At 32.3% G+C, this 22,956-nt stretch overlaps 1 long non-coding RNA gene and 1 pseudogene across 3 annotated transcripts in view; one reads left to right on the top strand and one right to left on the bottom strand.

The window, feature by feature from the left end:
• Positions 1–22,162, bottom strand: part of LOC143256411 (transient receptor potential cation channel subfamily V member 6-like) — a 42,339-nt pseudogene extending 20,177 nt beyond the window's left edge. Inside the window, exons 1-5 of the transcript XR_013031345.1 lie at positions 21,805–22,162; positions 18,316–18,544; positions 15,334–15,492; positions 9,017–9,171; positions 1,399–1,542 (exon numbers count right to left, since the gene is read on the bottom strand). The product of XR_013031345.1 is annotated as a transient receptor potential cation channel subfamily V member 6-like (transcript). The remainder of the gene's footprint in view (positions 1–1,398; positions 1,543–9,016; positions 9,172–15,333; positions 15,493–18,315; positions 18,545–21,804) is intronic.
• LOC143256412 (uncharacterized) overlaps positions 1–22,956 on the top strand; it is a 100,777-nt gene that overhangs the window by 75,874 nt on the left and 1,947 nt on the right. The window lies entirely within an intron of this gene.

The following is a 22,956-nucleotide window of genomic DNA, read 5'->3' as shown; positions in this document are numbered from 1 at the left end:
GTTAACGATGTAGTGATTAATGATGTTAATAGAACACTGTGTTAACGATGTAGTGATTAATGATGTTAATAGAACACAGTGTTAACGATGTAGTGATTAATGATGTTAATAGAACACTGTGTAATGATGTAGTGATTAATGATGTTAATAGAACACAGTGTTAACGATGTAGTGATTAATGATGTTAATAGAACACTGTGTAATGATGTAGTGATTAATGATGTTAATAGAACACAGTGTTAACGATGTAGTGATTAATGATGTTAATAGAACACAGTGTTAACGATGCAGTGATTAATGATGTTAATAGAACACAGTGTTAACGATGCAGTGATTAATGATGTTAATAGAACACAGTGTTAATGATGCAGTGATTAATGATGTTAATAGAACACCGTGTTAATGATGTAGTGATTAATGATGTTAATAGAACACATTTGTCAACGATGTAGTGATTAATGATGTTAATAGAACACAGTGTTAACGATGTAGTGATTAATGATGTTAATAGAACACAGTGTTAACGATGTAGTGATTAATGATGTTAATAGAACACAGTGTTAACGATGTAGTGATTAATGATGTTAATAGAACACAGTGTTAATGATGTAGTGATTAATGATGTTAATAGAACACAGTGTTAACGATGTAGTGATTAATGATGTTAATAGAACACAGTGTTAACGATGTAGTGATTAATGATGTTAATAGAACACAGTGTTAATGATGTAGTGATTAATGATGTTAATAGAACACAGTGTTAACGATGTAGTGATTAATGATGTTAATAGAACACAGTGTTAATGATGTAGTGATTAGTGATGTTAATAGAACACTTAATGATATAGTGATTAGTGATGTTGATAGAACACAGTGCTAATGATGTAGTGATTAGTGATGTTGATAGAACACTGTGTTAATGATGTAGTGATTAATGATGTTAATAGAACACTGTTAACGATGTAGTGATTAGTGATGTTAATAGAACACTGTTAATGATGTAGTGATTAGTGATGTTAATAGAACACAGTGTTAATGATGTAGTGATTAGTGATGTTAATAGAACACAGTGTTAATGATGTAGTGATTAGTGGTGTTAATAGAACACTGTTAATGATGTAGTGATTAGTGATGTTGATAGAACACTGTGTTAATGATGTAGTGGCTATTGAATGAAATGTCGGTAACTATGTGTCAGTTATTGAACTCTCAAAGTTTTTAAGAGAATGTTATGATACTGGTATAAGATTTGATGCTGCTCCTATGGACAACATTTGTGTTTGGGATAAAAGAAATGGTTATTCCTTTCCTTGAGTTGCTGTCGTAACGTTTCCTTATATGTAAAAGTTTTACATCACGTGCTATCACCGAGCCAATCAAATCATTTGCTGAACTTACCATAGCGCTCAGTTCCAACATTTCTCTAAAGATGTCGTTTCTTCCCAGTTTACATGCTAAGGTTAATGGAGTGAGTCCGTATTTGTTAAGGATGTTATCTTTGGCTGGACTGATCGGATGTCTAAGAGCGTAGCCGTACATATTCTATACGAAAGAGACACAAGCAGTACGTTAATGACTGATGTTTGCCCAATCTTAAAAAAAAAAAGTTCAAACCACAAAATATTTTAATCTCCCTGTTTTTATTACATAATTAATGTATACAATGGGTTCTGGAGAGAAATGTAACAGAAGAAACTCTCCTCTGATAATGTTACATACAAAATTTGTTTAATAAACTCTGAAGTAATAGTGTATCGTGTTAGCAACAACAAAACTGTTTTATTTCTGTTATTCACGGATAACTTTAGTATAAGTTTATTTTTCTGAATTTCACCAAAGCTACACCAGTACTATCTTCTAGCTGTCCCTAACTTAGACGTGATAGGAGAGAGAGAATGCAGTTAGTTAATATGAACAACTTTAGGGCTACTGTTTACCAACATTATAAAGCACCCCGGCTGAAAAGTCGAGTATATTCGGAATTAAGAATCGAAATAATGACCCATAGATTGAACATGAACAATTAGTTTATCTTTACCAGCATGTCTAACTAGTAATAACAACATGAACAATTAGTTTATCTTTACCAACATGTCTATCTAGCAATAACAACATGAACAATTAGTTTATCTTTACCAACATGTCTATCTAGCAATAAACAACATGAACAATTAGTTTATCTTTACCAGCATGTCTAACTAGTAATAACAACATGAACAATTAGTTTATCTTTACCAACATGTCTATCTAGCAATAAACAACATGAACAATTAGTTTATCTTTACCAGCATGTCTAACTAGTAATAACAACATGAACAATTAGTTTATCTTTACCAACATGTCTATCTAGCAATAAACAACATGAACAATTAGTTTATCTTTACCAACATGTCTATCTAGCAATAAACAACATGAACAATTAGTTTATCTTTACCAGCATGTCTAACTAGTAATAAACAACATGAACAATTAGTTTATCTTTACCAGCATGTCTAACTAGTAATAAACAACATGAACAATTAGTTTATCTTTACCAGCATGTCTAACTAGTAATAAACAACATGAACAATTAGTTTATCTTTACCAGCATGTCTATCTAGTAATAACAACATGAACAATTAGTTTATCTTTACCAGCATGTCTATCTAGTAATAACAACATGAACAATTAGTTTATCTTTACCAGCATGTCTATCTAGTAATAACAACATGAACAATTAGTTTATCTTTACCAGCATGTCTATCTAGTAATAACAACATGAACAATTAGTTTATCTTTACCAACATGTCTATCTAGTAATAAACAACATGAACAATTAGTTTATCTTTACCAGCATGTCTAACTAGTAATAACAACATGAACAATTAGTTTATCTTTACCAACATGTCTAACTAGTAATAAACAACATGAACAATTAGTTTATCTTTACCAGCATGTCTAACTAGTAATAACAACATGAACAATTAGTTTATCTTTACCAGCATGTCTAACTAGTAATAACAACATGAACAATTAGTTTATCTTTACCAACATGTCTAACTAGTAATAAACAACATGAACAATTAGTTTATCTTTACCAGCATGTCTAACTAGTAATAAACAACATGAACAATTAGTTTATCTTTACCAGCATGTCTAACTAGTAATAAACAACATGAACAATTAGTTTATCTTTACCAACATGTCTATCTAGCAATAAACAACATGAACAATTAGTTTATCTTTACCAGCATGTCTATCTAGTAATAACAACATGAACAATTAGTTTATCTTTACCAACATGTCTATCTAGTAATAAACAACATGAACAATTAGTTTATCTTTACCAGCATGTCTAACTAGTAATAACAACATGAACAATTAGTTTATCTTTACCAACATGTCTAACTAGTAATAAACAACATGAACAATTAGTTTATCTTTACCAGCATGTCTAACTAGTAATAAACAACATGAACAATTAGTTTATCTTTACCAGCATGTCTAACTAGTAATAAACAACATGAACAATTAGTTTATCTTTACCAGCATGTCTAACTAGTAATAACAACATGAACAATTAGTTTATCTTTACCAGCATGTCTAACTAGTAATAACAACATGAACAATTAGTTTATCTTTACCAGCATGTCTATCTAGTAATAACAACATGAACAATTAGTTTATCTTTACCAACATGTCTAACTAGTAATAACAACATGAACAATTAGTTTATCTTTACCAGCATGTCTAACTAGTAATAACAACATGAACAATTAGTTTATCTTTACCAGCATGTCTAACTAGTAATAACAACATGAACAATTAGTTTATCTTTACCAGCATGTCTAACTAGTAATAACAACATGAACAATTAGTTTATCTTTATACCAGCATGTCTAACTAGTAATAAACAACATGAACAATTAGTTTATCTTTACCAGCATGTCTAACTAGTAATAACAACATGAACAATTAGTTTATCTTTACCAGCATGTCTAACTAGTAATAACAACATGAACAATTAGTTTATCTTTACCAGCATGTCTAACTAGTAATAAACAACATGAACAATTAGTTTATCTTTACCAGCATGTCTAACTAGTAATAACAACATGAACAATTAGTTTATCTTTACCAGCATGTCTAACTAGTAATAACAACATGAACAATTAGTTTATCTTTACCAGCATGTCTATCTAGTAATAACAACATGAACAATTAGTTTATCTTTACCAACATGTCTAACTAGTAATAACAACATGAACAATTAGTTTATCTTTACCAGCATGTCTAACTAGTAATAACAACATGAACAATTAGTTTATCTTTACCAACATGTCTAACTAGTAATAACAACATGAACAATTAGTTTATCTTTACCAGCATGTCTAACTAGTAATAACAACATGAACAATTAGTTTATCTTTACCAGCATGTCTAACTAGTAATAACAACATGAACAATTAGTTTATCTTTACCAGCATGTCTAACTAGTAATAAACAACATGAACAATTAGTTTATCTTTACCAGCATGTCTAACTAGTAATAACAACATGAACAATTAGTTTATCTTTACCAGCATGTCTAACTAGTAATAACAACATGAACAATTAGTTTATCTTTACCAACATGTCTATCTAGTAATAAACAACATGAACAATTAGTTTATCTTTACCAGCATGTCTAACTAGTAATAACAACATGAACAATTAGTTTATCTTTACCAGCATGTCTAACTAGTAATAACAACATGAACAATTAGTTTATCTTTACCAACATGTCTAACTAGTAATAACAACATGAACAATTAGTTTATCTTTACCAGCATGTCTAACTAGTAATAAACAACATGAACAATTAGTTTATCTTTACCAGCATGTCTATCTAGTAATAAACAACATGAACAATTAGTTTATCTTTACCAGCATGTCTATCTAGCAATAACAACATGAACAATTAGTTTATCTTTACCAGCATGTCTATCTAGCAATAAACAACATGAACAATTAGTTTATCTTTACCAGCATGTCTATCTAGTAATAAACAACATGAACAATTAGTTTATCTTTACCAACATGTCTATCTAGCAATAAACAACATGAACAATTAGTTTATCTTTACCAGCATGTCTATCTAGCAATAAACAACATGAACAATTAGTTTATCTTTACCAGCATGTCTAACTAGTAATAAACAACATGAACAATTAGTTTATCTTTACCAGCATGTCTAACTAGTAATAACAACATGAACAATTAGTTTATCTTTACCAGCATGTCTATCTAGTAATAAACAACATGAACAATTAGTTTATCTTTACCAGCATGTCTAACTAGTAATAAACAACATGAACAATTAGTTTATCTTTACCAGCATGTCTAACTAGTAATAACAACAAGAAAAATAAAATTAGCTTTCAAAGTTTTAACACAACAACAATAATACGAAACATCAATATATCTCTACCAACTTCTATCAAACAAAAACAACATTAATATTCACTTTATCTTTAACAACTTCCATCAAGCAATAACAACAATAATATTCAGTTTATCATTGATAACTTTTATCAAGAAATTAACAATAATAATATTCAGTTTATCTTTACTAACTTCTATCAAGCAATAACAACAATAATATTCAGTTTTTCATTGCTAACTTTTATCAAGAAATTAACAATAATAATATTCAGTTTATCTTTACTAACGTTTATCGAACAATAACAAAATTACTATTCAATTAATCTTTACGAACTTCTCTCGAACAATAACGACATTACTATTCAGTTTATCTTTATCAACTTATCTCGAACAATAACGACATTACTATTCAGTTTATCTTTATCAACTTATCTCGAACAATAACAATATTAATATTCAGTTTACTTTTAGTAACTTCTATCGAACAATAACATAATTAATATTCAGTTTATCTTTACTAAGTTTTATCAAGAAAATAACAACATTAACATTCAGTTTATCATTACTAACTTTTATCAAGAAATTAACAATAATAACATTCAGTTTATCTTTACTAACGTTTATCAAACAATAACGACATTACTATTCAGTTTATCTTTACTAACTTCTATCAAACAATAACGACATTAATATTCATTTTATATTTACTAACTTACCTTGAACAATAAAAACATTAATATACAGTTTATCTTTATCAACTTATCTTGAACAATAACGATATTAATATTAAGGTTATCTTTATCAACTTATCTCGAACAATAACAATATTAATATTCAGTTTACCTTTAGTAACTTCTATCGAACAATAATAAAATTATTATTCAGTTTATCTTTACCAACTTCTATCAAGCAATGACAACATTAATATTCAGTTTATCTTTACTAACTTACCTCTAACAATAACGACATTAATATTCAGTTTATCTTTATTAACTTACCTCTAATAATAAGAACACTAATATTCAATTTATCTTTATTAACTTATCTCGAACAATAACGATATTAATATTTAGTTTATCTTTACTAACTTTTATCAAGCAATAACAATATTAATATTTAGTTTATCTTTACTAACTTCAATCAAAGAATAACAACATTAATATTCAGTTTATCTTTACTAACTTCTATCAAACAATAACGACATTTATATTCAGTTTATCTTTACCAACTTCTATCAAGCAATAACAATATTAATATTTAGTTTATCTTTACTAACTTCAATCAAAGAATAACCACATTAATATTCAGTTTATCTTTACTAACTTCTATCAAACAATAACGACATTTATATTCAGTTTATCTTTACCAACTTCTATCAAGCAATAACAATATTAATATTCAGTTTATCTTTACTAACTTCTATCAAACAATAACGACATTACTATTAAGTTTATCTTTATCAACTTATCTCGAACAATAACGACAATAATATTCAGTTTATCTTGATCAACTTATCTCAAACAATAACAACATTAACATTTAGTTTATCTTTTCTAACTCTATCGAACAATAAGAACATTAATATTCAGTTTATCATTGCTCACTTTTATCAAGAAATTAACAATAATAATATTCAGTTTATCTTTACTAACGTTTATCGAACAATAACAAAATTACTATTCAGTTTATCTTTATCAACTTATCTCGAACAATAACAATATTAATATTCAGTTTATCTTTATCAACTTATCTCGAACAATAACAATATTAATATTCAGTTTACCTTTAGTAACTTCTATCGAACAATAATAAAATTATTATTCAGTTTATCTTTACCAACTTCTATCAAGCAATGACAACATTAATATTCATTTTATATTTACTAACTTACCTTGAACAATAAAAACATTAATATACAGTTTATCTTTATCAACTTATCTTGAACAATAACGATATTAATATTAAGGTTATCTTTATCAACTTATCTCGAACAATAACAATATTAATATTCAGTTTACCTTTAGTAACTTCTATCGAACAATAATAAAATTATTATTCAGTTTATCTTTACCAACTTCTATCAAGCAATGACAACATTAATATTCAGTTTATCTTTACTAACTTACCTCTAACAATAACGACATTAATATTCAGTTTATCTTTATTAACTTACCTCTAATAATAAGAACACTAATATTCAATTTATCTTTATTAACTTATCTCGAACAATAACGATATTAATATTTAGTTTATCTTTACTAACTTTTATCAAGCAATAACAATATTAATATTTAGTTTATCTTTACTAACTTCAATCAAAGAATAACAACATTAATATTCAGTTTATCTTTACTAACTTCTATCAAACAATAACGACATTTATATTCAGTTTATCTTTACCAACTTCTATCAAGCAATAACAATATTAATATTTAGTTTATCTTTACTAACTTCAATCAAAGAATAACCACATTAATATTCAGTTTATCTTTACTAACTTCTATCAAACAATAACGACATTTATATTCAGTTTATCTTTACCAACTTCTATCAAGCAATAACAATATTAATATTCAGTTTATCTTTACTAACTTCTATCAAACAATAACGACATTACTATTAAGTTTATCTTTATCAACTTATCTCGAACAATAACGACAATAATATTCAGTTTATCTTGATCAACTTATCTCAAACAATAACAACATTAACATTTAGTTTATCTTTTCTAACTCTATCGAACAATAAGAACATTAATATTCAGTTTATCATTGCTCACTTTTATCAAGAAATTAACAATAATAATATTCAGTTTATCTTTACTAACGTTTATCGAACAATAACAAAATTACTATTCAGTTTATCTTTATCAACTTATCTCGAACAATAACAATATTAATATTCAGTTTATCTTTATCAACTTATCTCGAACAATAACAATATTAATATTCAGTTTACCTTTAGTAACTTCTATCGAACAATAATAAAATTATTATTCAGTTTATCTTTACCAACTTCTATCAAGCAATGACAACATTAATATTCAGTTTATCTTTACTAACTTACCTCTAACAATAACGACATTAATATTCCGTTTATCTTTACTAACTTATGTCGAACAATAACAAAATTATTATTCAGTTTATCTTTACCAACTTCTATTGAATAGTAATGTAGTTATTGTTCAATTTATTATATTATATTATATTATATTATATTATATTATATTATATTATATTATATTATATTATATTATATTATATTATATTATATTATATTATATTATATTATATTATATTTATTATATTTAAACTAAATATAAATGTTTATCTTTACCAACTTATCTCGAACAATAACATCAATATTCAGTTTATCTTTAGTAACTTCTAACAAGCAATAACAACATTAATATTCAGTTTATCTTTTCTAATTTTATCAAACAATAACAACATTAATATTCAGATCATCTTTCCTAACTTTTATCGAACAATAGCAAAATTATTATTCAGTTTATCTTTACCAACTTCTCTTGAACAATAACTACATTACTATTCAATTAACTTTATCAACTTATCTTGAACAATAACGACATTAATATTCAGTTTATCTTTACCAACTTATCTCGAACAACAACAACGTGGAGAATCATATTGCCGTATGTATCCTGAAGGTTTGGGTTAGCACCGTGGTTTAGCAACATGTTATAGGCTGATTCGTCTTCACAACATGCTGCCCAGGCTAAAGCATATTCTCCCATGTAACATAAGCCTGAAAAAGAATGTGTAATTAAACCTTCTTAAAGATTATGATCCATTCAGTTTCTGTAGGTTGTACTTATTATATTAACAAGTATAGCTGATCTGACATTGCTAGTGAGATAATGTTCTCGTATATTTATTTAAATACTGTGAAAAGCTGGCTCCGACTCGTATTTCTGTAATGTATAATCCCGTCAGAATATGTTCCTAAATGTGTAATCCATGTAGCGATATGCTGTCCCTAACACTGAATTATTGAATTCACTGAAGTAATCACTTATTATTGTGCTGACTTTTTAAATTTTCTCTAGTTTTGAACACCAGGTGAATAATCTGAATAAGGTTATTTTATTACTAGTGTATGTTTGACGAGTTGTCTGTTGCACAGACTGGCCTTTCTCCAATAACATTTTTAAAGTGTTCAGAGTAATTTAGTTTGTGTTAAACAGTTTTTGTCCTTTTGCGCTCACTCCACATCTCGTGTGACCTCTATTTCATCGTCTTCTGTTCTATAAATCTTCTTGCTATTTGATTTACCCATCAGATGTGTTATCAAATTGTCCAAGGGTTGTGCCTTACAAACTAGGCTTTCTACTTTCATTTTGAATGATATATTGTTCTATCCTAGAAGTTAGATCATTATCTAATGAGCCTTCAAAAACATTACTTCAATATTGTAACGAGGTTTATAGATTTTATTCGGGAGTATGATTCTGTCATGGTCTGCACTATTACTGGTCAAATGGACAATTGTTTCATAACACGCTTTAAACTCTGCTCAGCTGAAATGTATTCCTCAGTTTTGGTTGCTAACCATTCAAACACTAGATGTCCCTCTCTATACATGGCTACTGACCATACAGTCACGTCCATTAACTGCTATGATCAGTGCTGGTCTTTACTAGTATATCCATTCCATAACGTTGGCTGTGTTGATTAGTCCTGTCTTTCCTTCTACATCCTACAGTCAATCTTCATTGTATTTAGCTTATCTTTTTGATGTTTTCCTGTGGACGTATATCCTAGACATCTTTCTTGGCCTTACTGGTCCCTGGCAGACCAATTTCTCTGTCTTTATTGGGCAAATGGTGATAGGATATGATCGTGGTTTCAGGGCAAAGTTACATTGGACTTCCTGCTGTGTCAATTGCGGGACATCAAACCCTATATTTTAGCATTGTATACATGGAAACTTATTGGGGCTGCTCTGAGTAGTGGTTGGCTAGCTAAAATTATTTATATTGTACTAATGCTACTGAAACCAAATCAAAAGTGCTGATTGGCTGCTTCTGATGCTATTCTCATCTTTGCATTCTGCTTTCTTTGTAACTTGGTCATTGCAGACTTTGATACTGACGCACAGAAGTGGATTTCATACATTACTTTGGTCATGACTGTTGATCTCATCAGAGTAATGAAGATCCTTTGCTGTACTTTCCAGGCTACAGTATATTTCACTAATTTTTCTTTCAGATTATCAATATATATGTAAACATTGCCAGCCTGCAGTCAATTATAACACCCATAATATGTGATAAAGGTCTTATGTGGAACTCTTCTCTCCGCTTAAGTAAATAAAAACTATATGATATGTAGTAGCCAACATCCATAATCTTGAAATCTAACAAAGGTTTCTTGCAGGCCCTCTACCAAATAGTAAGATGCTTCCAATGATTATATTATCCTTATAGATATATTTTGTCATTCCAGGACCTTTAGATCCATTGGTCAAATAAGTTGTGTATTTTGTAAATACGAAAAAGACAAGAAGACTAATTAAAGATGATTATGGTAACTTCGAGCTCAATTATAAAATTTCATATCCCAATTTTCCAGATTTTAACACTTAATGTCTGCTGATCAGCATAGCCAATAGCCATCAAGGGGAATGATCGAGGCTCACAGGGCCTTTAATTTTATTACAAAAATTGGGTATCCATACACTCATTTGTAGGCACTGCCAAGTTCAAGCAACGCATTAGCACAGTGCTATGATACAGTGATGTCTGCATATGTAGCTGGATGCTCTGTGTGACTGCCTCGACATTTGTAGTTGTGAAACTCTTTGGTCTAACACCGATTTGTTTGCTTCAAACCTTTTCAATGAGCATTAAACATACATTGATATTAGTCTATATGTATTCAGTATGTGACTTATGAACTGTCAAGGCAACACTACCATTCACCATTCTTTAAAGTCTTTCTCTATTTTCCCCTCCACCAATAAAAAATTGACCATTTCATCTACCTTTAGTTTCTCTTTTATGGAGAAAATTTTCATTTTGAGTATCTTATGCAAATTGAGTCTGATCCAATACTTCTCTTTTCACCCAATGTCACTAGAATTTCCAGCTATATATCAGCTCTGTTCCTACTCTGACTGTCTTACGAAGACCTACCCATATTCTTGTATTTGGTTTGTAGATTTCTGCAAGAAGGCATTACCATTTTTTAAATCGGTTCTAAGGCTTCATTCACCATTCAACCCTTGGTTTTCCTATCTCACATCTACTTGATAATATTTTACATTATTTTTCCAGATTCCAAATTTGGTTTAGTATACTAGCGTGTTCTGGCTCAAACTATTGACAGAAATTGTTCAATATTACTTAGTTACTTGCTCTCTGTTGTTTTTTTAATTCTGTTGGATTGTACTTTCTTTTACTTGATTTCACTTTGTGCTTTTGGCCTAAGCTTATACTTTACTGACCTTAATACTCTATTTAAGTCTTGCATCACTTCTGTCTTCCATTGGGATTCACTGTGATACCGTTTCAGTCAACTTCTGGTCAGAATGGATTCTTGGTATTAAAGTCATCTTTAATGATGATTCTTCTGCCAATATTCATAGGATTCAGTAACCTAGTTCAATTCTTTAGCTCTGTCATCGTATTATAGACGATATACAAATTTACCAGGATGACAGTAATCGTCACGATTACTTCAAGAGCATCTGCTTCGACAAAGTTTCTAGGAATGGGCCACTGAGAGCATTTACAGTTGTCATCTACAAGGATGAAAAGTCCTCTTTTATTATTTCTCTCCGCTGTCGATGGTTCAAAAATAATTTTATATTTCTTTTGTTTCGTTTAACTTTGTGCAAAAATACTTGAAAATTATGTGCACTAACCATCGCTAAGTTAGAAGTCATTGATAAGAGGAAATGCAGTTTGTCAAACAAACAACCACTAACTTTTGGATTACTCTTTAACAATGAAAGCTGGAATTGACTATCAATTCATAAGTCCACTCAGTGGCACAGCGGTATTTTTACGGACTTAAAGCGCTAAAAACCAGGTTTCGATATCCGTTGTGTGCAGAGCACAGATAACGCCTTGTGTAGCTTTGTGATTATCTTCGAAACAAGTAAACAAACAATAAAGCCCCCGTAGTCTTTGTTTGTTTGTTTGTTTTGGAATTTCGCACAAAGCTACTCGAGGGCTATTTGTGCTAGCCGTCCCTAATTTACCAGTGTAAGACTAGAGGGAAGGCAGCTAGTCATCACCACCCACCGCCAACTCTTGGGCTACTCTTATACCAACGAATAGTGGGATTGACCGTCACATTATAACGCCCCCACGGCTGGGAGGGCGAGTATGTTTGGCGCGACTCGGAAGCGAACCCGCGACCCTCAGATTACGAGTCGCACGCCTTAACGCGCTTGGCCATGCCGGGCCATCCCCCGTAGTCAAAAAGGCGAGAATGCTTATAGATGCAATTTGAACCCAAGATTCGCAGACAGCATAACCACCAGGCCACAGATTACATAACCACCAGGTCGCAGATTACACAACCACCAGGTCGCAGATTACATAACCAACAGGTCACAGTTTACATAACCACTAGGCCACAGATTACATAACCACTAGGACACAGATTACATAACCACCAGGCCACAGATTGCATAACCACTAGGCCACAGATCACATAACCACCAGGTCGCAGATTACATAACCACTAGGCCACAGATTACATAACCACTAGGTCACGTATTACATAACCACCAGGTCTCAGATTACATAACCACCAAGCCACAGATTACATAACCACCAGGCCACAGATTACACAACCACTAGGCCACGTATTACATAACCACTAGGCCACATATTAAATAACCAATAGGCCACATATTACATAACCACTAGGCCACATATTAAATAACCACTAGGCCACATATTACATAACCACCAGGCTACATGGGCCCTTGATGTCGCTGTCTTGTTTCGTGTATCACTACGATATTATTCTCATCCAATGGATACTTCTTATTTTGTGGCTTTGGATGTTTTAATAACCAAACACATGTTTTTATTTATTATTTTCCTCTTATTTATCTTCCTGCTTATCTCCAACTTCTTCCGTATAACAATAAATTCCCGCATCTGGTGGTACGCTTGTAAATAACCAGTATAATAATTAGTTATACAATCTAATTTAAATATTTAAATAGCTATTGACACTGTTAGTTCACCTCGACGTGGACACTGTCAGTGGACTGAAAGACGTCCAGGCGATTTTCTCCTACAGTTGTACCAACACTGGAGTAGTCATCTCAATAGTGTTGGTTATTTGAGGACATTACATTACAATTTATAGAACCAGTGTTTTATAGACAGTGTTCATAGCATTCTTTTGTTTAAACTAGAGAGAAAAACGTAAGTAAGCAGTTCTCCACATACCACAAACCGAAACTGTTTTTCCGGCAAAGTTCTTATTCTGTTCATTAAGAGAGCCCTTAAATAGTATAGTATTGGCCCAGCATGGCCAGGTGGGTTAAGGCGTTCGACTCGTAATCTGAGGGTCGCGGGTTCGCTTCCGAGTCGCGCCAAACATGCTCGCCCTCCCAGCCGTGGGGGCGTTATAATGTGACGGTCAATCCCACTATTCGTTGGTATAAGAGTAGCCCAAGAGTTGGCGGTGGGTGGTGATGACTAGCTGCTTTCCCTTTAGTCTTACACTGCTAAATTACGGACAGCTAGCGCAGATAACCCTAGGGTAGCTTTGCGCAAAATTGAAAAAAAAAATAGTATGCACACCACATTTGTTCTCGAATATTTAGAATATGAAAAGTAAATAATCAATCTTATAATAATTATATACTTTTTACTAATAGGAGGTTCATCTGAATTATTTGGTAAAAATATAATACAGAGTCCAATCCGCGTTTTTTAGGATACCTCAACAATCAGTCAACAATGTGTAACATCACACATCAATAACAAATTCATTCTATTGTTCATACAAAATTTTAAACAAACTTACAGACCTTGAACCACACAACCTGTAAATTTCTCTAGAAAAACAATTCTAACACAAAAATTAAAAATATCGTAGGTCAGACAATTTGTTTTTTTACAAATTCATAACCCACAACAATAAATTCAGATATTTAAGCTAAATATATAAGAAACTTATATAAATTATTATTGTTAATTAATAGCTTGTAACATTATTTTTTGTTATTATTGCTTAATTATTTTCTATCTCTCTAGTTAAACCATTAAACCTTCAGATTTCAGATATGAGAATGATACTATCCATGGCATAATCAAAATAACTACTGTTATACTGCCAAGGAATAGGCTTAGTGTGTACGATGCCGCCTGTTTTACCTTTTATTTAACTTCTTTATAGGCTTATGTGTACGATATGGCGATTGTTACATCAATGTTAAGTTTTAGTATGTAGATACTACCACTACATAAGCTGAGTGTGTATGATATCGTGATGTTTATTTGTACGTTAACCTTTATGTTTTAATGTTTTTGTATTTTGCCGATGGATAGGTATAATTTTTATTTTAAGTTTTTAGATACTTCCATTGCGTAAGCTTAGTATATAGAATATTGTCAAGCCTACTTTTACATTGTTGTTCTCAATGTTTATGAACTGTTATTGTTCAGCATAGTGTATTCGATACGGTAGAACTTACTTCCACTTCAAAGTGAGCGTGAATGTAGGCCTTGCTGGAATTGTGATTATTTGGAGTAGAATAATATTTTAAATATTATGTTGAAGGCGTGGAACTTCATAATTTAAATGTGTGACGTATAAGGGATATTATCAACTGTCTTAAAATGCGTTAAGATTTATCATTCAACCACTAAAGTTTCCAGTAGAAAGCTTTATAACAACATACAAGTTGAGTGTTAACATTAGGACGTGAATTTACCTTTAAAGTCACTTTGTTTCTTTGGCGTCTTTCTCTGCTGATCATAAGGTAGGAAGAACCGACCAGTAGCCCTTTGATTAACGTTCACATCGGAACTGATTCCTAAATTGAATATTTCTGTATTTTGGTAGGCTATACCTAGGTGTAAAACTCCTGCACCTAAAACAGAGGAATCTTAGATTCAGTGTTTACAAATATTCCAGGCACAAAAACAGCGTAAGTTCGCATGTTGTCTTTAACGCATACCCAGAGAGAGAAAGAAGAAGAGAGACCTTGATATTTAAATAAAAGAATAGTTTGAGCTCCTATACTATGTGACAACCTTATTAAGACTTTCACCTTTTATCATACTGAGACCTAAACAATATTTGCAAGGACTAGATGTGGCATAGACTCCAAAAGATATTAGGATATGTTTTATTTGTTGGAAAGTGTAGTACCCAATTAACTGAGACATTATGATAGAATAATATGATTAGGAATTGAGATTTTAATAAATATCTTGGACAATAAATGTTGTTAAGGTTAATGTTTCTAACCAATTTTACACAATATGATTCGATGAATTATTGTATTATCATCTTGGAAGAGCTCTTGTTGAAGAAAATTGAAAAGAAACGTTATGGGATAGACATGGTTAGAAACAGATACAATGCATGTTCATTCAAACAAAACCCTTACAACATACCCTAGGTACAAGTATATGGTAATTCTAAACAATGATAAGTATTTTAACTCTGGCTAATTCAGTTATCAACAAGAACCAGTAAAGAATTATCATAGTGTTAACATTTTGTTATGGTATAGAAGGTTTAAAAACATTAAATGGAAAGAATGACATAATATTATCTTGTTCTAATGGTTTTACACAGTAATTTACACTTCATGCTAAACCAGTTTTGAGAGATTTTATCTTGTAATTGTAAGAAATAAGATGACAACCAACCCTAGCATTTTAATACAATTAAAGGTCAGATCAGTGTGATTAGATGACAACCAACCCTAGCGTTTTAATACAAATATAGGTCAGGTCAGTGTGATTAGATGACAACCAACCCTATCGTTTTAATAGAAATAAAGGTCAGGTCAGTGTGATTAGATGACAACCAACCATAGCGTTTTAATACAAATAAAGGTCAGATCAGTGTGATTAGATGACAACCAACCCTAGCGTTTTAATACAAATAAAGGTCAGATCAGTGTGATTAGATGACAACCAACCCTAGCGTTTTAATACAAATAAAGGTCAGGTCAGTGTGATTAGATGACAACCAACCCTATCGTTTTAATACAAATAAAGGTCAGGTCAGTGTGATTAGATGACAACCAGCCCTATCGTTTTAATACAAATAAAGGTCAGATCAGTGTGATTAGATGACAACCAACCCTAGCGTTTTAATACAAATAAAGGTCAGATCAGTGTGATTAGATGACAACCAACCCTATCGTTTTAATACAAATAAAGGTCAGGTCAGTGTGATTAGATGACAACCAACCCTATCGTTTTAATACAAATAAAGGTCAGATCAGTGTGATTAGATGACAACCAACCCTAGCGTTTTAATACAAATAAAGGTCAGATCAGTGTGATTAGATGACAACCAACCCTAGCGTTTTAATACAAATAAAGGTCAGATCAGTGTGATTAGATGACAACCAACCCTATCGTTTTAATACAAATAAAGGTCAGGTCAGTGTGATTAGATGACAACCAACCCTATCGTTTTAATACAAATAAAGGTCAGATCAGTGTGATTAGATGACAACCAACCCTAGCGTTTTAATACAAATAAAGGTCAGATCAGTGTGATTAGATGACAACCAACCATAGCGTTTTAATACAAATAAAGGTCAGATCAGTGTGATTAGATGACAACCAACCATAGCGTTTTAATACAAATAAAGGTCAGGTCAGTGTGATTAGATGACAATCGACCTTAACATTCTTTCGTTTACAGTTTCTGTCAAGTGACACTGATGATGTACAAAAGATGTGATGTTTAGTATACTTTATCATAGTAGTTATAAAATAAGTTATCAAACTACTAGTACTTACGTAAATATGATTAAAAACTAACATTTAGACTGAAGCACCGAAGTCAGATGATTTATTATCTTATTGTAAATGAGATTCATAAGTCAGATGAACGTTCTTATTGTAAATGAATTCCATAAGTCAGATGAACGTTCTTATTGTAAATGAGATTCATAAGTCAGATGAACGTTCTTATTGTAAATGAGATCCATAAGTCAGATAAACGTTCTTATTGTAAATGAGATCCATAAGTCAGATAAACGTTCTTATTGTAAATAAGATCCATAAGTCAGATAAACGTTCTTATTGTAAATGAGATCCATAAGTCAGATAAACGTTCTTATTGTAAATGAGATCCATAAGTCAGATAAACGTTCTTATTGTAAATGAGATTCATAAGTCAGATGAATGTTTTTATTGTAAATAAGATTGATAAGTCAGATGAGCGTTCTTATTGTAAATAAGATCCATAAGTCAGATGAACGTTCTTATTGTAAATGAATTCCATAAGTCAGATGAACGTTCTTATTGTAAATGAGATTCATAAGTCAGATGAACGTTCTTATTGTAAAAGAGATCCATACGTCAGATAAACGTTCTTATTGTAAATGAGATCCGTAAGTCAGATGAACGTTCTTATTGTAAATAAGATCCATAAGTCAGATGAACGTTTTAATCGTAAATAAGATCCGTAAGTCAGATGAACGTTCTTATTGTAAATAAGATCCATAAGTCAGATGAACGTTTTTATTGTAAATGAAATCCATAAGTCAGATGAACGTTCTTATTGTAAATGAGATCCATAAGTCAGATGAACGTTGTTATTGTAAATAAGATCCATAAGTCAGATGAACGTTCTTATTGTAAATGAGATTCGTAAGTCATATGAACGTTCTTATTGTAAAAGAGATCCATAAGTCAGATGAAATCTTTCATCACATGTTTACCTAAATATTCTTCTCCTTCTATGAAATCCCACGTCATGCGAGGGTAAAGCTTGAGAAGAACACGTGCGATCCTCGTGTGGACGGCGGTGTTACATAGAATAAGGACATGCAAGAGAGACTCCCCAAGCATCCCACGACAGTCCAATCGCCAGCAAATACGGTATTCGTCGCTCGTGGGCTTGGTTGTACTGGAAGCACTGGTAACGAGATTATCTACAGGAACGGTTACCTAGAATAACGATATTCGTTAATTAAGATCTGGTCACTACAGTCATTGTACAGAATTTTACTACAAGAGATAATTTTGTAAATAAATAACTGGTCCAGTAGTGGTGTGGGTTTACTGTTACTACAACTGTGATGGATTGTGTACTGGTGTTAGTCTACTATTTTTACATCTGTGATGAACTAGATAGTGGTGTTAGTCTACTGTTAATACAACTTATGAACTGCATAGTGGTGTTAGTCCACTGTTTACTACAACTGTGATGAACTGTATAGTAATGTTAGTCTACTGTTTATTATAATGTGATGAACTGTATAGTGATGTTAGTCTACTGTTTACTATAATGTGATGAACTGTATAGTGATGTTAGTCTACTGTTTACTACAACTGCGATGAACTATGTAGTGTTGTTAGTCTACTATTAAATACAACTGTTATGGACTGTGTAGTGGTGTTAGTCTACTGTTTACTACAACTGTGATGAACTATGTAGTGTTGTTAGTCTACTGTTAACTACAACTGTTATGGACTGTGTAGTAATGTTAGTCTACTGTTTACTACAACTGTGATGAACTATGTTGTGTTGTTAGTCTACTGTTTACTACAACTGTGATGAACTGTATAGTGATGTTAGTCTACTGTTTACTATAATGTGATGAACTGTATAGTGATGTTAGTCTACTGTTTACTACAACTTTGATGAACTGTATAGTGGTGTTAGTCTACTGTTTACTACAACTGTGATGAACTATGTAGTGTTGTTAGTCTACTGTTAACTACAACTGTTATGGACTGTGTAGTAATGTTAGTCTACTGTTTACTACAACTGTGATGAACTATGTTGTGTTGTTAGTCTACTGTTTACTACAACTGTGATGAACTGTATAGTGATGTTAGTCTACTGTTTACTATAATGTGATGAACTGTATAGTGATGTTAGTCTACTGTTTACTACAACTTTGGTGAACTGTATAGTGGTGTTAGTCTACTGTTTACTACAACTGCAATGAACTGTATAGTGGTGTTAGTCTACTGTTTACTATAACTGTGATGAACTATGTAGTGTTGTTAGTCTACTGTTAACTACAACTGTTATGGACTGTGTAGTAATGTTGGTCTACTGTTTACTACAACTGTGATGAACTATGTTGTGTTGTTAGTCTACTGTTTACTACAACTGTGATGAACTATGTAGTATTGTTAGTCTACTGTTTACTACAACTGTGATGAACTATGTTGTGTTGTTAGTCTACTGTTTACTACAACTGTGATGAACTGTATAGTGGTGTTAGTCTACTGTTTACTATAACTGTGATGAACTGTATAGTGATGTTAGTCTACTGTTTCTACATCTGTGATGAACTGTGTAGTGATGTTAGTCTACTGTTTACTACGACTGTGATGAACTATGTAGTGTTGTTAGTCTACTGTTTACTACAACTGTGATGAACTATGTAGTATTGTTAGTCTACTGTTTACTACAACTGTGATGAACTATGTTGTGTTGTTAGTCTACTGTTAACTACAACTGTTATGGATTGTGTAGTGGTGTTAGTCTACTGTTTACTACAACTGTGATGAACTATGTAGTGTTGTTAGTCAACTGTTTATTATAGCTATGATGAGCTATGTAGTGGTGTTAGTCTACTGTTTACTATTGCTGTGATGAACTATGTAGTGGTGTTAGTCTACTGTTTACTATAGCTATGATGAACTATGTAGTGGTGTTAGTCTACTGTTTACTACAACTTTGATGGACTGTGTAGTAATGTTAGTCTACTGTTTACTACAACTGTGATGAACTATGTTGTGTTGTTAGTCTACTGTTTACTACAACTGTGATGAACTGTATAGTGCTGTTAGTCTACTGTTTACTATAATGTGATGAACTGTATAGTGATGTTAGTCTACTGTTTACTACAACTGCGATGAACTGTATAGTGGTGTTAGTCTACTGTTTACTACAACTGTGATGAACTATGTAGTGTTGTTAGTCTACTGTTAACTACAACTGTTATGGACTGTGTAGTGATGTTAGTCTACTGTTTACTACAACTGTTATGAACTATGTAGTGTTGTTAGTCAACTGTTTATTATAGCTATGATGAGCTATGTAGTGTTAGTCTACTGTTTACTATAGCTATGATGAGCTATGTAGTGGTGTTAGTCTACTGTTTACTATTGCTGTGATGAATTATGTAGTGTTGTTAGTCAACTGTTTATTATAGCTATGATGAGCTATGTAGTGGTGTTAGTCTACTGTTTACTATTGCTGTGATGAACTATGTAGTGGTGTTAGTCTACTGTTTACTATAGCTATGATGAACTATGTAGTGGTGTTAGTCTACTGTTTACTATTGCTGTGATGAACTATGTAGTGTTGTTAGTCAACTGTTTACTATAGCTATGATGAACTATGTAGTGGTGTTAGTCTACTGTTTACTATTGCTGTGATGAACTATGTAGTGTTGTTAGTCAACTGTTTACTATAGCTATGATGAGCTATGTAGTGGTGTTAGTCTACTGTTTACTATAGTTATGATGAGCTATGTAGTGGTGTTAGTCTACTGTTTACTATAGCTATGATGAGCTACGTAGTGGTGTTAGTGGGAGCTAATGCCACATCTGCCAGTGGAAGTTAGTGGGAGCTAATTCCACATCTGCCAGTGGAAGTTAGTGGGAGCTAATTCCACATTTACTGGGGGAAGTTAGTGGGAGCTAATTCCACATCTGCTGGGGGAAGTTAGTGGGAGCTAATTCTACATCTGCCAGGGGAAGTTAGTGGGAGCTAATTCTACATCTGCCAGGGGAAGTTAGTGGGAGCTAATTCCACATCTGCCGGGGGAAGTTAGTGGGAGCTAATGCCACATCTGCCAGGGGACGTTATTGGGAGCTAATGCCACATCTGCCAGGGGACGTTATTGGGAGCTAATTCCACATTTACTTGGGGAAGATAGTGGGAGCTAATTCCACATCTGCCGGGGGAAGTTAGTGGGAGCTAATTCCACATCTGTCAGGGAAAGTTTGCGACAGTTTCTCAGTTTACTACGCCATTCTATTATTTCAGTGTCCCCCCACTGTCATGTATTTAAATCACTAGTTTTAACGTAAAGACTGAAGAACAGCTCACCATCGAAATATTAATATCCTTACCAAGCCCAAGTTTAGGATACTTTCTGTCATTTTGTTTCAAGTTGTTGTTATCATTGTTCGTAAATATCAGCATTAAAGTTACTTTTCTTAATAACTAACTAGTTAGTTACCTCCTTGTGTCTTCCCTGGCGCCATTGGACGTAGAGTTCGTGACGTAAGACGGCCCCTTCACCGTTTCCGTACATAAAAGATGGAAGTTCTTGTGTCGCTATCTTCTCCACTTCACGACTTCCACCTTGGTGGTAGGCATCGACTAGAGAACCCCCTTTCTGGTAGTTGGCCAACTTGTACAGTTCATGGCCAGCTGAGCCGTGACTAACGGCTTGTTCCAAAACGTTGTTCGACACTGACGAAGGTGCGCCGTCTTTGTCAGATGTTATGTGTGGAGGTAGACAGTTTCCCATCGTGAACTAACCGTTATATCAGGAGAAGATTGATGTGTCTCTGAAGAATGTACTAACCGTAGATAACCTTTGAATCAAACAGAAACTTTGAATTAGTAATATAATCTCAAACTCACTAACCTTGGTCTGTACTTGAGAATCTACTGACCGTAGACAACCTCTGAATCCCTGACTTTTGGCTTAAAAGTGTGAACAAGAAGCAACTGGTATTTAATCATAGTATCGAGAGTTTATTTTAATTCTACAAATAATTCAGTACTTAAGACTAGTTCGGAGTTTAAACATTCCCAATTTGTTAGGTGCGTGTAATAAATGAGTTTTATTTGGAAATTCTAACTTGCTATGCACTTTCAACGAAGTTAGTTGTGAGGATATTCAATTTATATGTATGATTTAAAAGTTGGAAGCTCTCCTAACTAAAGTTGAGGAAATAGATAAAGAACAGTATAAACTGTAGGAAATGACACAGAACTTCATACGGATCTTAACTTTGACATGAAAGGAAGGTATCAAGTATATTAACAATGGCATCCATAAACGGTTGTATTAGGGTTAAAAATAGTGAACTTAACTTACCTTATTGTGTTGGGCAACAGATCTCAGCCCGTAACTTGTATAGATAAGGAACAATTGGAGAGAGGGAAAACAGAAAAAATAGATAAATATATGAAGTTAAAGAAGTTGTGGGTGATTCCTTGACACAGCGTGTGGATAGAATAGTCTGTAGGGTAAACAGAGGAAAAGTAATTAGATTATGCTACCATGGAGTACAGATGGAAGATATAACTCAGAGGGCAAGAGATACAACGAGGAGGACTGGCAGTGATGCAGTTCTTGTTGTGCACGTGGGGGGGACAA

The sequence above is a fragment of the Tachypleus tridentatus genome, chromosome 7 (genome assembly GCF_004210375.1).
Source record: "Tachypleus tridentatus isolate NWPU-2018 chromosome 7, ASM421037v1, whole genome shotgun sequence".
NCBI classification, from domain to species: domain Eukaryota; kingdom Metazoa; phylum Arthropoda; class Merostomata; order Xiphosura; family Limulidae; genus Tachypleus; species Tachypleus tridentatus.
This window is presented reverse-complemented; position numbering and strand designations above follow the sequence as displayed.